The sequence below is a fragment of the Crocodylus siamensis genome, chromosome 6 (assembly GCF_052110815.1).
Source record: "Crocodylus siamensis isolate JL-2025a chromosome 6, ASM5211081v1, whole genome shotgun sequence".
Lineage (NCBI taxonomy): Eukaryota > Metazoa > Chordata > Crocodylia > Crocodylidae > Crocodylus > Crocodylus siamensis.
The window spans coordinates 70,487,450-70,504,606 of record NC_143400.1 but is presented as its reverse complement, the minus strand read 5'-3'; the positions used below and the strand labels follow the sequence as shown (position 1 = coordinate 70,504,606).

The 17,157-nt window shown below is 46.8% G+C and overlaps 1 protein-coding gene across 5 annotated transcripts in view; it reads right to left on the bottom strand.

Moving 5' to 3' along the window:
* LOC149862972 (uncharacterized) overlaps nt 1–17,157 on the bottom strand; it is a 184,043-nt gene that overhangs the window by 160,639 nt on the left and 6,247 nt on the right. The window lies entirely within an intron of this gene.

Sequence of the window (17,157 nt, the reverse complement as noted above, 5' to 3'; positions counted from 1 at the left end):
GGGTGACCACCAGGATCTGGGGGAACGTTTGTTCACCAGAGCGCCCCAAGGGATGACGAGGTTGAACGGTCACAAACTCCTGCAAGACCGTTTCAGGCTGGACATAAGGAAGAATTTCTTTACTGTCCGAGCCCCCAAGGTCTGGAACAGTCTGCCAGCGGAGGTGGTTCAAGCGCCTACATTGAACACCTTCAAGAGTAAATTGGATGCTTATCTTGCTGGGATCCTATGACCCCAGCTGACTTCCTGCCCTTTGGGCAGGGGGCTGGACTCGATGATCTCCCGAGGTCCCTTCCAGCCCTAATGTCTATGAAATCTATGAAATCTATGAAACCTTGGATATATAATCAGAAGCACACAGGAGCAGGGATGCAATTTATTTCTAGCTATAGCACTAGCAATACCAGTACTCGTGTCACATTTTCAAGTTCAGCTTGTACAATCCTCTATCACTAGAGAATGTCTTCCTATGTGAAATAGTGATGCCTGAAACATGACATAGTTAGCCTTTTTTCTTGAAGGGGAGATAGAATGCTTCCTCTGAAATGATGCAATATTAGCTTTGGGGAACAGAAAGGAAATATTCTCAAAAGGCCATCTTTTCAAAAGTATTTGGATTCCTAACTGCTATTGATTTCAGTGGGAGTAAGGAACCTAAATACTTTTCAAAATTTTGCCCCAAACGCTATACAACTTTAGCCATGCCTACAAAGCTTGGCAGTCTACAAACTGCTCACAGTGTATCCCTAGTTGGTATAGACAATACCTGGTCATGCTATAAAGCATTCATAGATTACATGAATGTTTCTAACTACAGAAGTGCATTCTTTATAAAATAACACATTTTCTGAAATGTTTTATAACACATAATATTCCTGCTTTCAAGAGCCAGGGAAACCAAGTCAGTACCTTTTTAGCAATGGCTGAGTTTGCTGGGTAGAAGGCAGGGTAGATTTGCACCTTTGGGTTATTAACCCAGGGATAGGCAAAATATGGCCTGCAGGTCAGATCCAGGCCACCGACTGATTGGACCCAGCCACAGGTAGGCTCCCACCAAGTTACTGGATCCAATCTGCAGGTAGGCCATGATTCTAGCTTTAGCAGCCACGTGGTGCCAGCAACCAGGGCTGCTTCCAGTATGCTCTCTATCTCTGGGCCAGAGAGAGAAAGAGAGATATGGCTCTTAACTGGTCACCAAAACTCATTAAGTGCCCTGCCAACCCAAATAATTGCCAATTCCTGGACTAAATAAATCAGAGATGTATAGTATAAGCTTTCATAAGCCCAAGCTCACTTCATTATTCACAGATTTGTAGATTGTTAGGGGCTGGAAGGGACAGTGATAAGACGCTATCAAGTCCCATCTCAACCTTCTCTTCTTTAGGCTAAAGAGGCCCAGGTCCCCCAGGCTTTCCTCATATGATCAGGGACTTGCAAGGCAAGCCATATGAGTGGCTCTTCTCTGGACCCTCTCAAGTTTTTCCATGTCCTTACTGAAGTGCGGCGCCCAGTACTGGATGCAGTACTCCAACTGTGGTCTCACCAGTGCCAAGTACAGCAGGAGTATCACTTCCTTAGTTTTACACAAGATGCATGGGTTGATGAGTTCCATCACGTTGTTTGCCCTGCTGGCCACTGCATTGAACTGACAGCTTATATTCACGTGATGGTCAATCATTACCCCTAGGTCCTTTTTGGCCATGGTGCAGGTCAGGCTGTCACCTCCAAGTCTGTATGTATGTTGACGTTTATTTGCCCCCAGATGGAGCACCTTATACTTGGAAGTGTTAAATTTCATCTGGTTCCAGTCTGCCCAACTCTCTAGCCTGTCCAGGTCTGCCTGCATCAGCAACCTATTTTCTAGTGTGGGCACACCACCCCATAACTTGGTGTCATCTGCGAACTTGGCCAGCCAGCTTTTCACTCCCCTGTCGAAATCATTGATAAAGATGTTGAAAAGCACTAGTCAAAGCACGGTTCCCTGAGCGACACCACTGGCCACTTCGTGCCAAGACAACATGGACCCATTCATGAGAACTCTTTGGGTCCTAACCTGTAGCCAGTTTCCCACCCACTGAACCATCGAGCAGCTGAGGCCCAATCTTCCAGTTTTCCCACAAGGATATCCTGGGATACTAGATCAAAAGTCTTTTGGAAGTCTAGGTATATAATGTCTACTTTGCCTCCTACGTCCAGGTGGTGAGATACTTGGTCATAGAAGGAGATGAGATTGGTAAGACGAGACCTACCTGTGACAAAGCCAGGCTGGCTGTCATTCAGAATGTTACCTTCTGCTAGCGTATCACACATAGATTCTTTAATTAGCTTTTCGAGGATTTTCCCTGGGATGGAGGTTAGGCTGATTGGCCTATAGTTGCCTGGGTCCTCCCTCTTCCCCTTCTTGAAGATGGGCACAATGTTGGCTCTCTTCCAATCCTCAGGGATCTCCCCTGTGTGCCACAATTTCTGAAAAAGCTTTGCCAGGGATTCCACGATGACCTCAGCCAGCTCCTTCAGCACTCTGGGATGGAGTCCATCCAGTCCCACTGACTTATAAATGTCTAGCTTTTCCAGTTGGTACTCACCTACTCCGCATCCACACTGGGGAGGCTGTCAGTCCCGGCATGCCCTTGTGAGACTTATCTCACTCCACTTTCCCCATGGTCCAGTGAAATACCAAAGCAAAGTGGGGATTCAGGAGTACAGTTTTTTTTCCCTGAATGTTGGTTACCAGTTGTCCTGAGGTGTTAAGCAGGGGCCCTGAGCTTCCATTTGTTTTCCTTAGGGTGCCATCAGCTGAATTCAAGAGATGCTGAAGATGCTCAATACATTACAGGATCAGACCTTCAGCAGAGAGAGTGCCTCTTGAGCTCTAACATATGATCTTCATTATGATCTGCCTTGTACAGGCCACAGGATGCCTTGTGGTTTCCCCCAAGCATAGATTTCCTGGCTTACTATTTTTAACTATTTAATAAAATGGCTGAGAAGCACAATACAGGAAAAAAGAATTAAACCATTCAATACCTCAATACGTTGGCAACAGTATTGGCCAGACTAGTTTCTTGCCATGTGGGAATATACGCAACAAAAAAGAGCTTAGCTCTACCTCCACACTAATTTCAGTGGAAGCAGGAGTATGTCTTAGTTTTCATATGCTGTGCATATAGCCTGTCAAAAAGGATACTGGCTGAGTAGAGTATTAAAACTACAACTAGCTTTACAGTTATGGCTTTATCTATCTGTCTATTGTTCTTAAGGCTAATGCATTAGAAGACACTTAAGTAACTGATAACGATCCTGTTTGCTAGTTTCAGTAATGTTGAACAGAATTGCATTAAGCATGGTAGATGAGCATAGTGATCTTAATGACTCAAAACCCTATATCCTGAAATACAAATAGAAATTCAGATCAGAATTAGGCATTAACCTTATTCAATGCAGCTTAATTATCAAATTAAGTACACACTATGCTTTCAGCATGTCTAATTTATAGCAATGTCTCCCATGAGCATGAGGGTAATGCAAAGAGAGTGCTAGTAAGTGATTACAGACCAACTACTGAATCAAGGTGAGTGTGCTGCAGCATTTTAACATTTTTATCATTGTATTAGCAAAATGGAGACAGAGCATGATGTTATTAAAACAATACCAAGAATCCATATTTCCATGTATTCTTCCTTATTTATTTGTGGCTGAACGTAATGCACTTCTAAAAGTAAGTGTATTAAAACTCTGGTCAGAGCGAGGGTCTCAGCAGTTAATTTAAGATATGTCAAAAGGATATGCTCTCAAAACACAAAGCAAAAAGATTCTCAAATCATTGTTGAGAAGTAGCAATCACAACAACTCCATGCCTTAGAAAAGCCATCAAGCTGAAGTTGGTTCAACAACTTCTTTTATCACTCAAGGGTTGAAACACAAATTCAGAATTGATTATAATCATGAACTGTGCCTACTTTGGGTCCAATGTAACACCTATTAAGATCAACAGAAATCATTTGTGTGTGTGGGTGAAGCTCCTTGCTTTTTAATCTAATCAACATTTAGATCTCTAGCATTGCTCCTATATATCACTGACATGAACTAAAGCCATAAAATGCTTGTGTGGCAGGGCAGTGTGTGTGCCCGCCACTTTAAGGCCCTGGAGCTGGCAGCCGCCAGGTGCCTAATGAGGGCAGCCATTTGGGGTTCAGGGCTGCCCATATAAACAGCGCAGTTTGGCTGCTAGAGGTCAGGCAACAATACTGTTTAGCCAGAGGGTTGCTGAGTTTCATCCAGAGGTAAGGGAGGAGCTGTAGGGGATGATAGGACATTATCCCCTTGTCCTGGACATTACCTAAAACTGCACCCTGTTGGGAGTGGGTGGCCTGGTGGGGCTCCCAGTGGTGTGGGAGCCCCCAGGAAATGCCAGGCCAGTGATCACCCTGGTGAAAGGTGAGTCGGGGTGACTTAACCCCTAGCCCTCACCTTCAGGTGGGTCACATTCCATTGGTGGTAGTTGTGGGGGTGCTAGCCTTGAGAAAGAGTGGGGAGCCAGAGCCAGGTGTGGCTGAGGCCTCCTGAACCCTGTGGGGGTTTGATACCCCAAGTGGGAGAGTTGAAGGCCAGGCGGGGCTGAGGCCACCTGAGCCTACCCGAGGAGGGAAGCCCTAAGACTGTGAGTAGAGGGGGCAGTGAAAAGGAGCCCCAGTGAGCATGAGGCAGAAATCTGGGGGCCCCAGTGTGAGGGGGCTGTACTGGGGAGCCCCAATGAGGGAAGACTGGGGGCTCAGCCAGAGAGTGAGAGGGCTGAGTCCTGACCCCAGTAAGTCCTCCACTGCAGGGAAGCTGAGTGTGGGTCAAATGCAACACCCAAGCTCCAGTGGGAGGGGGCAGCAAGAAGCCCCAGCATGAGGGGGCAGTGTGAGCTGGAACCCAGTGAGGGAAGAATCGATGTTCAGCCAGAGAGTGAGAGCTGAGTTCTGACCCCGGTAAGTCCTCCATTGTGGGGAGGCAGAGTGTGGGTCAAAAATAACATCTGTAGTAGCACCACGACCTACTGCCTGGGGGGAGTGAGAGTCCCCTGTGAGACCCTGAGGCACCAGTCATGGTGTGAGACATCCCAACTCCCCACATCCATGAAGGAGGACCCAGAGAGGGGGACCCTGGGAAAAGAGTACAAGTTATACAGTGAGCCCTGCCAGAGTTTCCCCTGACTGGCCCAGGTGGGAGCCAGAACCAGAATAGGCAGAAGGCCTAGGGGGCCCACCGAGAGGGACGCTCAAGAGCCAGGGGCCTGGGGTCTCAATTGGCCTGTGGGTGGTTCCCCCAGTGAGGGGACCACACCTGAAGGGGAACTGTTGGCAGGGAGATCTATGGCCTGGTATGATGGTGGCAGAGTCCACCTGAAGGGAGGAACCCGGGTGGGGTCCTACAGTAAGATTCTGGGGCCCATCATGTGGGACTGGGGCCTAAGAGAACATCCTGGTGTCACCTGAGCCCAGAGGGTGGACCTCTGGAGGGAGTGAGGGGCCAAAGACTCCAACCAATCGAGAGAGTACCTTCGACTGGCCCATGCTGGGGCCAGGACTAGACCATTGTTTGGCTGGTTATGGAAGGGTCAGAGCCAGGGCGGCTAATCCAGGGGCATGGGTGGGGGGGCGCTCCCACCACTGTATGCACCTCGGGGGAGGCCCAGAGGGCATGTGCCTTCCAGATCTGTGCACAGGGCAGAGACAGGCTGCTGCTACATGGTGGGGTCTGCACCCCGCTGCACAGCTCCGGCAGTGGCAGTGGAGCACAGGGCCCAGCACGTAGCAGCCCGCCTCCACCATACATACAAAACAAGCCGGGGAGGAGGCAGGCTTCAAGTGTCCCACGACCTGGCCTAGGCAGGAGCCTCATTCACCCCAGCCCCTGCCCCACTTCCTCCCTCAATGTGGGGGCCTTGATCTGCTCTCCCACCCCTGTCCCTTTCCCTTCAGAGAGTAGGCTGATACTTGCCTGGCAGTGCTGGGCAGTGATGCACACAAGAGGCTATGATCCTGGCTGAGTGTGCACCCCTCTCCACCCCTACTGTAGCCAGCCAGAGCCCATGGCTGGGCTGCCCTGCAGCCGTACCTGCTGCTCTGCCTGGGGGTGGGGGTGGGTGGTGGGTTAAGTCCTGCTAGCCCTGGCCTTCTGCCATGTATGCTAGGCATGAACAAGCAGTTGGGTTTCTTTGGCTCTTTACTCTTCATGCTTTCCCTTCTGTTTAGTTGAAACTCCTTTTGGAGGATTTTCACATAGTTGCAATAGTGAGGGACTCTCATTTGTACAGCTCCAGCATGTGCAGCACCGTCTAGAGCATTCAGGATCTGGTGTGCTTAACAAGAAGCTTCAGGTGCAAAGTGGATTGTAAGCATCTGTTACAGGCAGGGCAATTTATGCCCTAAAGGAGGGATTAGCAGGAAATGCATCAGCTGAGCCTTCTGGCATTTGCTGCTGCTTATGTGTGAAAGCAGCACTGAAATAATTTTGAGTAAAATAGCTGAAATTTGGCAGAGATACAGCTTTTAAAAAGGAGATTTGCCTTTGGGCAGTCCAGTGAAAATTGGTTGTGTTTTGACTAAGTTAGAAGCTTTTCAATTGCACGCTTTATATATACAGTGCAATCTGATATGTATTTTTAGCATCACTCAGAGCAGACCAAAACTTCTCCATATCCGTTTCATACTTTGTATATTTTCTAGGTGTTCAAGGGAGAGATACTGTAGAAAATGTACACACCAGTGTATGAACAGACAGACTTTCTAACATGTACAGTGTGGGAGATGGCTTGACAGGATTGTTTAGATCTAAAAATTTAGTTACGGCAGATCAAGTTTTTGAATCTGGAAGGAGGGATGGGTGTATAAACTAGGGATTATTTTTATTTGTTAATAGTTAAGTTACATTCAAGTAGTTACAAATGGTCCCAACTAGATGCCATATAAACACTGAACTAAACACTGATGTCCCCTGCATATTTCCCAAGATCCAGATTCTGTTAATTCATTTACTCAAGTTGAATATGTAATAATTTTCTTTGTGAGGAGATTCATTGCAATCAGTGGGACAGTTGTAGAAGATGGCACTATTCAAACATCTGGCTCCTCAAACCTGGGTATAGACAGGCCTGTTTATGTTTAATATTGATATTAAATTAATCAGTACAATTTATGTTTTAATGGAGATAAGTAATGTTATATAGATATATAAATACTGGAATGGTTTTAGAATCCAAAATCCTTCTAAAATATTAACAAAAAGATTGGCAATGGCCAGATTTTTTTTTCCATCAACTGAACTGACCCAATCAGATTTATAGATATTTTGGCAAAAAGAAGGATTTGTAAGGAAAATCAGGTAGTGAATAAAACTTCAAAATTCACTGGTAGATGATCCAAAAGAAATTAGCACCAGAGCACAGCCCAACAATGAACACACAAAGAAAGGTTCAACTTGAAAAATATAAAAGCTTGCCAGTTTAATAATAGGAACATAACGAGACTCAAAAGCCAAAACTAGACATAGACAATGACAAGGATATGATTGACTAAGAAGATATTGCTGATAGTTCGATCAACATTAAGCCTGAAATAGTCACACATTGCCTTGATGTCATAACAGTGCACTCAGAACATGTTACAGCATTAACACATTCCTTTTTACTTGTACCAAGATGGCATAAAAAGGTATAATATAATGGACTACCAGAAAGGCACAACAAATACTCCAGTGAACTTTCACAGAAAACTGAGATGAAACCTTAAAGGAGTCAAATGGAATTCTTTTTATCTAACACCAGGCCTCAATGTCCACTGACCATTTGCACAAAGATCAAAGGTAGAATACAGCCTGTGTCCAATTACAAAGCTTTTTTTTTTTTTTTTTTTTTAGCATTACTTCCTAAATCTCTTTTGGCAAATCTTATTCTGTCTGCCCTGTGTTTCTCCTCTTTCTAAGCATGTCTGCACTAGAGCCTCAGTCACTACAGCTATGTTGGCAGAGTCCTCCAGTGAAGATGCAATATGTGCTGACAGACGGGATTTTTCTGCCAGCATAGCTACCCCACCTCCTGCTATGACATAAGCTAAGCCAACAAAAACACTTGTCTGTAGCATAGATGTGTCCACACCAGGAGTTTTGCTGGCACAGCTACATTGACTTGAGATGGCATTTTTTCATACTGACCATTAGGGCTGTGTGTAACTTCAGTTCCTGATTCAATTTGGCGGAGATCTGGCTTGATTCAGTGGCAGAATCTACAAATCCAAATAGAATTAGGGGACGCTTTATTTTCTCCGAATCGGATCATAACCCTCTGAATCTATTCAGAGAGATTTGAAAAGATTCGGCGATTCAGATCTAGACACAGCTTTAAATGTTTTTTCAACATACCTCTAGGTAGCAGGTGGCTCATAAACACTGCAATGCTGGGGCACGTGGAGCGTCTAATAAGTCTGCCAGGGAGTGCACTGGGGTGGGGGGCCCCCAGCACCCCTCTGACTCAGTGACTGGTGCCTTCTGGGTCTGGAGGGGCACCCGGGATCCCCCCGTGGCCAATCGCCGAGCCAGGGAGGCACGGGGGGGCCCCCAGTATGCTCCCAGATGGACCAGGTTTGCCATGGAGCGTATGGGTTGTCCCCCCTGCTCCCCATGCTCCTGTGGGATGCTCCATCCACCCCAGCACTGCAGTGTTTATAAGCCATGCCTGGTACCTCGAGATCTGTAGAAAAAACATTTAAAGCTGTGCCTATGTCCAAATTGCTGCTTCTCCGAATCAGCATTGAATCTCCAGATTCAGCCAAATCGAACTGGGGACTGTGATCTGAATCACCTAATCAAATCACTGCCCCCGATTTGAGCTGAATCTGAATCAAATGGGGCCCATTTTGTACACCCTTACTGCCCAGCCAATGTAGCTATGCTAGTCTGGAGTGCAGACTAGGCCTCTCTCTTTATTCCCTGTTCTTTGTGCCAGTTCTCCCTTCCCTTTCCAGTGGAGGAGCTCTCAGCTTTTACTCCTGGGACCCACTCTTCTTCCACCATCCCTGTTCCATTCACAGAAGGAAACTGTTACAAAATAGTTAATAATGCCATGTAAAGTGTCATCATTGAGCTTTAGAATCAACACTTAGGAGAATTCACTGGATTAAGGACAGTTACATCTTAAAAACTGTGTCAGCTATCCATAGGCTTAGCACTACTACACTGCTGAGTGATTTACATTTACTTCCAATTTGGGCTGCTAATTTCACAACCAAAAGGGCTAGAAACTTAGGTCTGTCCCCGTTCAGGATTGCAGCTCAGTGAAAAAAATGCAAACTTTTTACTGACAACCACATTTTTTTACTGGCATATTTTACATAGTGAAAATGTAACTCATCAGACAGGCTCTGGATGGCAGAAAGAAGGGCCAGCTTCAAATTCAGGGGCTTAACACTGACTTCCTAAATCTGGCTTGAAACCCCACACAATGAAGTCTTGCTCGACTGTAGCAACTGTCTTACATTTTGTTGCCCCCACCTCGGGGCTCTCCTACTCAACACCATAGCCTGATATCCTTGACAGGACCCCACACAGTGATTCTTCCCCTCCCTGCCCCACAACCTGAGCACTGTTGCCTCCACTCCCCACATCCTGGCTCAGACCCACACCTGCCACCCCTCTCCCTTCCCTGCAGCTCTGTTTTGGCCACACTACCTCCTGTCTCACATAGTGCCTCATACTGCCCAGGACCATGTGGTCCTGCCTACCTTCCAGGTAAGCAGCCATTATAGACTTTTGTGGATCACAAAGCCCTGACAGAGAGCTCTCTGCAGGACACCAAGTTGGCTCCTGCTCAGACCCAAGGTGGCACTCCTCTGTAGGGCTGCGAGAAGCTTCGGTAGCTGACTTAATTCAGAGGAGATTCGGCCCAATTCAGGGACTGAATCCAGATACCAAGTAAAAGCTCCAAATCAATTTGAAGCATCCAAATCAATTTGGAAAAGCTTCGGAAAAGATTTGGCTGATTTGGAGATTTAGCCATAGACTAAACAGACAGCTGACACAGCTGCCTCCAGCTAGTAAGTCTATTGGGGTTGGGGGATTGGGACTGGGACAAGCTGGGGGTGCGTTACCCAGGTACTGGGGTGCAGCATGCAGGTGGGGCAGCGGTGGGAGAGGGGACTGCACCCTGCTGCCGCTTGCCCAGCCGAGGGGGGGTGGGGGGGTTGGGGCAAGATGCCCCCTTCCACCTGAAGCAAGCCTTGCCTGCAAGTGGCAGCAGGACATAGCCCCTGCTCCCAGCGCAGTTGCACACGCATTCCACACTGCCTGGCAAATGGCGGCAGGGCAAAGACCCCGCTCCCAGCACTGATGTGGGTGTGGAAGTACTAGGAGCAGGGGCTCTGCCCTGCTGCTGCCTGAAGCGAGCCATGCCTGCATTGCACACTCTGCGCCAGCTAGGCAAGCGGCAGCAGGGCAGAGCCCCCGCAGCTTCCCCTGCTGGGGCAGAGGCAGGCACAGCTGGAGGAGCCACAGGAGAAGCCCCCATGGATGCTCTCTCCGGTCCCATCCCCCACCTGGGGACTTAAAAGTCCTGTACTCACCAGCTGTAGTAGGGGCTCTGGGGCCATGTGGCAAAGCTCCCTGCACAGCTCCCACTCACCAATCTCCATCCCTCCACCCCAGTCTTCCTTTAAAAAAAAAAAAAAAAAAAAAAAAAAAAAAGCCCCATACTCACTGGCTCTGGCAGCAGCAATTGGGGCCTCTGATGGCTTGTGGCAGAGCACCCCTGCACAGCATGGGGCAGTGGGGATTGCCCCCCTGCCCGCCTGGCACCCATGTAGCAGCTGTCACATATTGGGGGTGCAGCGTGGCTCAGCAGGGCACCATGTGCTGTCTGGGAACTGGGGTTGCTCCAGCTGTCACCCAGGAGCCCCAGCTCCCAGGCAGTGCTGAGCCCTGCTACAACTGCACTATAAGGCAGCTGCCACACAGGTGCCAGGTTGGGGGGGGCAATCCCTGCTGCCCCCCACTGCATAGTGAGGCTCTGCCATGAGTGCCCAGAGGCCTCAATGACCACTCCCGCAGAACAGTGAGTACAGCACCTTTTAAAAAAAAAAAAAAAATGCTGGGACTGGGCTGGGGCCAGGCAGCCATGGGTGCTTCTCCTGCAGCTCTCCTGCCCAGGGAGAGGCAGGCACAGCCAGAGGAGCCACCCAACTGCCTGCCTCTCCCCAGCAGATTTCTATCACTGAAACTGTCAGAATCAGGGCTGAATCTTCCGAAGCTGTTTTGGCTGAATCAATGCAGGACAGTGACCCGAATCCCTGAATCGAATCACTGTCCTCCAAATTAGCCAAATCCGAATCAAATACTTCCTTATTCGCACAGGCCTGCTGCTCTCCTCTATCAAGACCTACACTTAGCCTCAATCAAGCTCATAGTTTCCTAGTTTATGGGCAGGTCAATTTTTTTAATGCTTTAATATTTTTTTTTTAAACAAACAAGGGTTTTTAGTCTTGTTTTTTACATGCAGCTGGCAACCCTGTCTCTGTTACATATTCTGCTCTCACGGTTAGAAAAAGATTACAACCTGTAGTCTACCTAGTTCTGCCAGTAAAATACTCCGTGGGTGTGTCTACACAAGACATTACTGCACAGTGGTTACTGAGCATTTATTTAGTACTTGTATAATCAAGTATTAAGTAAACACACAGTAACTGGTGTTACTGTGCAGTAGCACTGGTGAATGCCTTTAGTGATGCTACTGTGCAGTAGCATATTAGAACTGTTTTTCTGTGATACATTACTGTGCAGTAGCTTGAAAAAAACCTTACTAAAAGTGCAGGAACAATGTGCAGAAAGACTAGCAAGTATGGCAGAACACCAGCTTGGCTTACCAGGGAACTCTTCAGTAAACTAAGTTACAAAAAGGAAGCTTATAAGAAGTGGAAACTTGGACAAATAAATTGGGAGGAGTATAAGAGCATTGCTCAGACATGCAGGGATGAAGTTAGGAAGGCAGGCCAAAGCACAATTGGAGTTGCACCCAGGAAGGGATGTGAAGGGCAACAAGAAGGATTTCTACAAGTAGGTTGGTAGCACGAGGAGGGGTCAGAGAAAGTGTGGGTCTCTTACTGAATGGGGGAGGCAATCTTGTGACAGGATGCAGAAAAGGTTGAAGTACTCAATTCCTTTTTTGCGTCAGTCTTCACAGGCAAGATTTGCACAAGGCAGACTACTGCACAAGGCTGCACAGTTTCAAGCAGAGGTGAGTAGCCAACAGTGGTACAAGAACAGGTTAGTGACTATTTAGAAAAGCTGGACATGTACACAAGTACATGGGGCCAGATGGGATGCACCCAAGGGTGCTGAGGGAATTGGCTGAAGAGATTGCAGTGCCACTGGCCATCATCTTTGAAAACTCATGGCAATTGGGAGTGGTCCTGGATGACTGGAAAAGGGCAAACATAGTGCCCATATTTAAGAAAGGGAAGAAGGAGGATCCAGAGAATGACAGACCAGTCAGCCTCCCCTCAGTCCCTGGAAAAAATCATGGAGCAGATCCTCAAGAAATCCATTTCTAAGCACTTGGAGAAGATCATTAGGAAGAGTCAGCATGGATTTACCAGGGGCAAGTGATGCCTGACCAACCTGATTGCCTTCTATGATGAGCTGACTGGCTCTATGGATGTAGAAGACAGATAGTGTGGTGTACCTTGATATTAGCAAGGCTTTTGATATGGTCTCTCATAATATTCTTGCAGCTAAAAAAGCATGGGTTGGATGAATGGAATGTAAGGTGGATAGAAAACTAGCTGGAGCTTTAGGCTCAGAGAGTAGTAATCAATGGCTTGATGTCTAGTTGGCAGCCAGTATCAAGTGGAGTGCCTCAGGGATTGGTCCTGGGGCCAATTTTGTTCAAAGTCTTTATCAGTGACCTGGAAGATGGCATGGAGCGCACCCTCAGCAAGTCTGCAGAGGACATCAAGCTGGGGGGAGTAGTAGGTATGCTGGAGAGTAGAACTAGGATTCAGAGTGACTTAGACAAATTAGAGGATTGGACCAAAAGAAATCTAATGAGGTTCAATGAGGAAAAAGTCCTGCACTTAGGATGGAACAATCCCATACACCAGTACAGGCTGGGGGCTGACTGGCTGGACAGCAGCTTTGCAGAAAAGGGCCTGGGGGTTACAGTGAACAATAAGCTGAGTATAAGCTAACAGTGTGCCCTTGTTGCCAAGAAGGCTAAGGGCATACTGGACTGCATCAGTAAAAGTGTTGCCAGCAGGTCAAGGGAAGTGATTATTCCCCTCTATTCAGCACTGGTGAGGCCACACCTGGAGTACTATGTTCAGTTTTGGGCCCCCCACTACAGAAAGGATGTGGACATATTGGAGACAGTCCAGTGGAGAGCAACAAAAATGGTGAGGGGCTCGGGTACACGACCAATGAGGAAAGACTAGTAAACTAAGTAGCTGTGACATGGATTTTTTTCACAGCCAGGCGGGTGGAAAACTGGCTCATGGGACGCACCCAGAGAGTGGTGGTGGATGGGTCAGTATCTACCTGGAGAGATGTGGGTAGTGATGTCCCCCAAGGCTCAGTCCTTGGACCAGCACTGTTCAATATCTTCATCAGCAATCTGGTTGAGGGTGTAGAAAGCACTCTGTCCAGATTTGTAGATGACACCAAACTATGGGGTACAGTAAACACACTAGAGGGTAGGGAGCAAATTCAGGCAGATTTGGATAGACTGGGGAAGTGGGCAGATTAGAATAGGATGCAATTTAATAAAGAAGTGCAAAGTGCTGCACCTGGAGAAAAAAAAAATCACTAATACACCTATAGACTGGGAAGTATCATTCTATGTAGCACACCAATGGAAAGGGATCTCAGAGTCATAGTCAACGCAAAAATGAACATGAGTCACCAATGTGACGAGGTAATAAGTAAGGTTAACCGCACTCTGTCTTGTATTAACAGGTGTATCATGAGCAGGTCTAGGGAGTACTGCATCCAGTTTTGGATGCTGCACTTCAAGAGGGATGTGGATAACCTTGAAAGGGTTCAGAGAAGGGCTGCTCATATGGTTGAGGGCCTGCAGGTAAGATCCTATGAAGACAGACTGTGGGACCTGAATCTCTTAAGTCTCCACAGGAGAAGTCTGAGAGGTGATCTTATGGCTGCCTACAAACTCATCGGGGCGGGGTCAGCAGGGAATAGGGGATACTCTGCTTACCAGAGTACCCCTCGAGGTTACTAGAAACAACGGCCATAAACAGAAGGAGAGCAGATTTAGATTGGACATCAGGAAGAAATTCTTTATGGTGAGGGTTGCCAAAATATGGAATGGATTTCCAAGGGAGGTGGTGCTTTCCCCTACCTTGCAGGTGTTCAAGAGGAGGTTAGACAAGTATCTGACTTGGGTCACTTGACCCAGCTCTCTTTCCTGCCAAGAGCAGGGGGTTGGACTCGATGATCTAATTAGGCCACTTCCAACCCTAGAAATCTATGGAACGGGGCTGATTTAGTTTGGAGAAGACAGAAGGGATTTAATAGCAGCCTTCAACTACCTGAAAGGGGGGGAGGGGTGTTCAAAAGAGGATAGAGCTAGACTGTTCTCAGTGATGGTAGATGACAAAACAAGGAGCAACCATCTCAAGTTGCAGCAAAGGAAGTTTAGGTTCGATATTAGGAAAAATTCTCTCACCAGAAAGGTAGTAAAACACTACAACAGGTTACACAGAGAAGTGGTGGAAGCTAGATAAAGATTTGGCTGGAATGATCTAGTTGAGGATGATCCTGCTTTGAGCAAGGGGTTGGACTAGATGACCTCCTGAGGTTCCTTCTAACCCTAATTGTCTATTATTCAGAGACTGCACAGTAGATGTGCTCAGTGTGGATGCAGCTTTTGCTGGCAGAGCTCCATCGTTTGGGGAAACTGGTATAGCTCTAATGGCAAAAAGCATCCACAGCATGCCTTTCACTGCAGTTGGTACTCCCATAATTACTAGCCTAAATGAAAAATCAGAATATTATAGTACCCAATATTTTTTTTTGCTGGCAAGCTACTTTTCATATCCAGTCCTTATCTCAGAAATCCAATATCCTGCAAAGTTCCTGCATTTAAGACAAGTTTGAATGTCTTTGGCTGGGTAACCTATAGGGGCAGCTTCTCCTTCATCAGGATTTTTAACATTTAGACCTAACGTTTTTAAGCTGCTTCCCCAGAAACAATCTGAGATTACTTCTGCCTTCTGTAGCTGACAAGTGTAGGCACTTTATACTTGCATTTTGAAAACTAGCTTTGTTAAAGAAAAATTAAAAACTCAAGTATCCTGTAGACAAAAGCAGTTTCTCTTCCTAACCTCTGGGCTTTCTAAGAGCAAGTCTATACTACAAAACCAAAGTCAGAGAGCTATACAGGCAAACCCTCCCCCCAAACAAAACCTGTCCCAGAACATACTGCCATATTTAAGCTGCCTCTCTTAAGCTATTTTAGCAGAACTCTTCTGGTAGTGTAAATTATGTCTATGTTTGCCAGCATATCGGTTTCAGAAAGATGTGGGGTTTCCCTCCCCCTGCCACAATAGCTGACACAACTATGCTAGCAGAATTAGTATAGACCTTGCCAAGAACCTGTTCCACTTCAAGTATTTTTTTTCCTAGATCTGTCTTCCAGTTCTTTGCTCAGTAATTTTTTTTCTTACCAGCTTTTCAAGGGCAACACCCATTTAGCCACTGACTTGACTCTCCTCTATTTTCAATCAAGTTAGTGATTTAGTCAGAATATGATCATCCTACATCCAATGTGTTCAGGATGCCACAGAGAGATGACAAGCCACACTCTTCTCTCTTGTTTAGTTTTAATTACAAGAAGTGAAACTGCTAACTCACAGCACTACTAAATCAGTTTCACCCTCTACACTTCCGCAAGCACTGTGCTCTTTACCACAACAGTCACAGGAAGCACAATATGGTCTAGAAAGGAAGTATCAAAAATGGTACTGCAAAATAATGCAATAGATGACACTGCTAGATTTGTTGGCATAAATGTATGGAATGAAAAGAGTCAGGCTACTGGAAATTCACTAGCTAGAAAGCCAAAAGCTGAAATTCTGTGCTTTCTGGGGAATCTCCATTGACTTCTGGTATCTATGAATTTCTGAAGAATTTAACTTTCAGTTGCACAGAAATACACCAACACTGGGAAACAAACAAAACAACCTGAACACATTTTTGGATGCTTATTTTACCATTGCGGTTACCTAGAATGACTAAAACTGAAATAAATTAGCAATATGGAAAACTTGGTTCTGTTTCTTATTTGTTTACTTTGTATACTTTGCTGCACATGCAGTATTCTTGGGGTAATACACCGCTAATGGTAATTTCCCCTCCTGCTCATACCCTGATGACATATAAAGAGGTCATTACATTCCTGGACTCTGAGAATGGGGGCTCTCTGCCTCCTCCTCTTCCTTCTTTTCAGCCCCATGTGTTTGGCTGGGCAGCAACATGAATTTAGGTGGGAAGTGAAGGGTATTTGCACTTTCAGTTCCATAGAGTATGAGGTCGGAATGTTGTAAGGCAGGGATTCCCAACCTTTGTTATACTGCAGAGCGGCAAACTGATTTACATATTTAAATTTAATTTTTATGTGAGGAAAGGTTGCAAGAAGCGGATCAGGTTGGAACACTGCAGCTGTGGGCACTGGGGGACCCTGCAAGGGAGGGGGCTGTGTAGGCCATGGCCTTGGGGGACCCAGCTGAAGCTGCCTGGAAAGAAGGGGCTCCACTACCTTCCTAAGGAGCAAGCACCAGAGCTAGCTCACTGTGTGCGGCCACAGTTGCAGGAGCAGAACAGGCCACATGGAGCCAGCAGCCTCCCTCCTGGGGCTGTCCCACTGCCCAGCTTTAGCCCCGCATGTGAATGCCAGCAGCGGAAGCTCATGCCGTAACCCAGCAGCCACAAGCAGCCAACTGTTTGTGGCCCGGTATCAGGCCACGGCCCGGTGGTTGGGAACCTCTGTTCTAAGGTGTTGGTGTTGTTTCTCTGGTGGTTGTTCTGTGGTGGGAAGTGAAAGTACTGTATTGATTCATATTCTGAAAGTTCTTTCTAAGCAGAGGGCTAGAAATTCAAAGGAATGTACATATATCA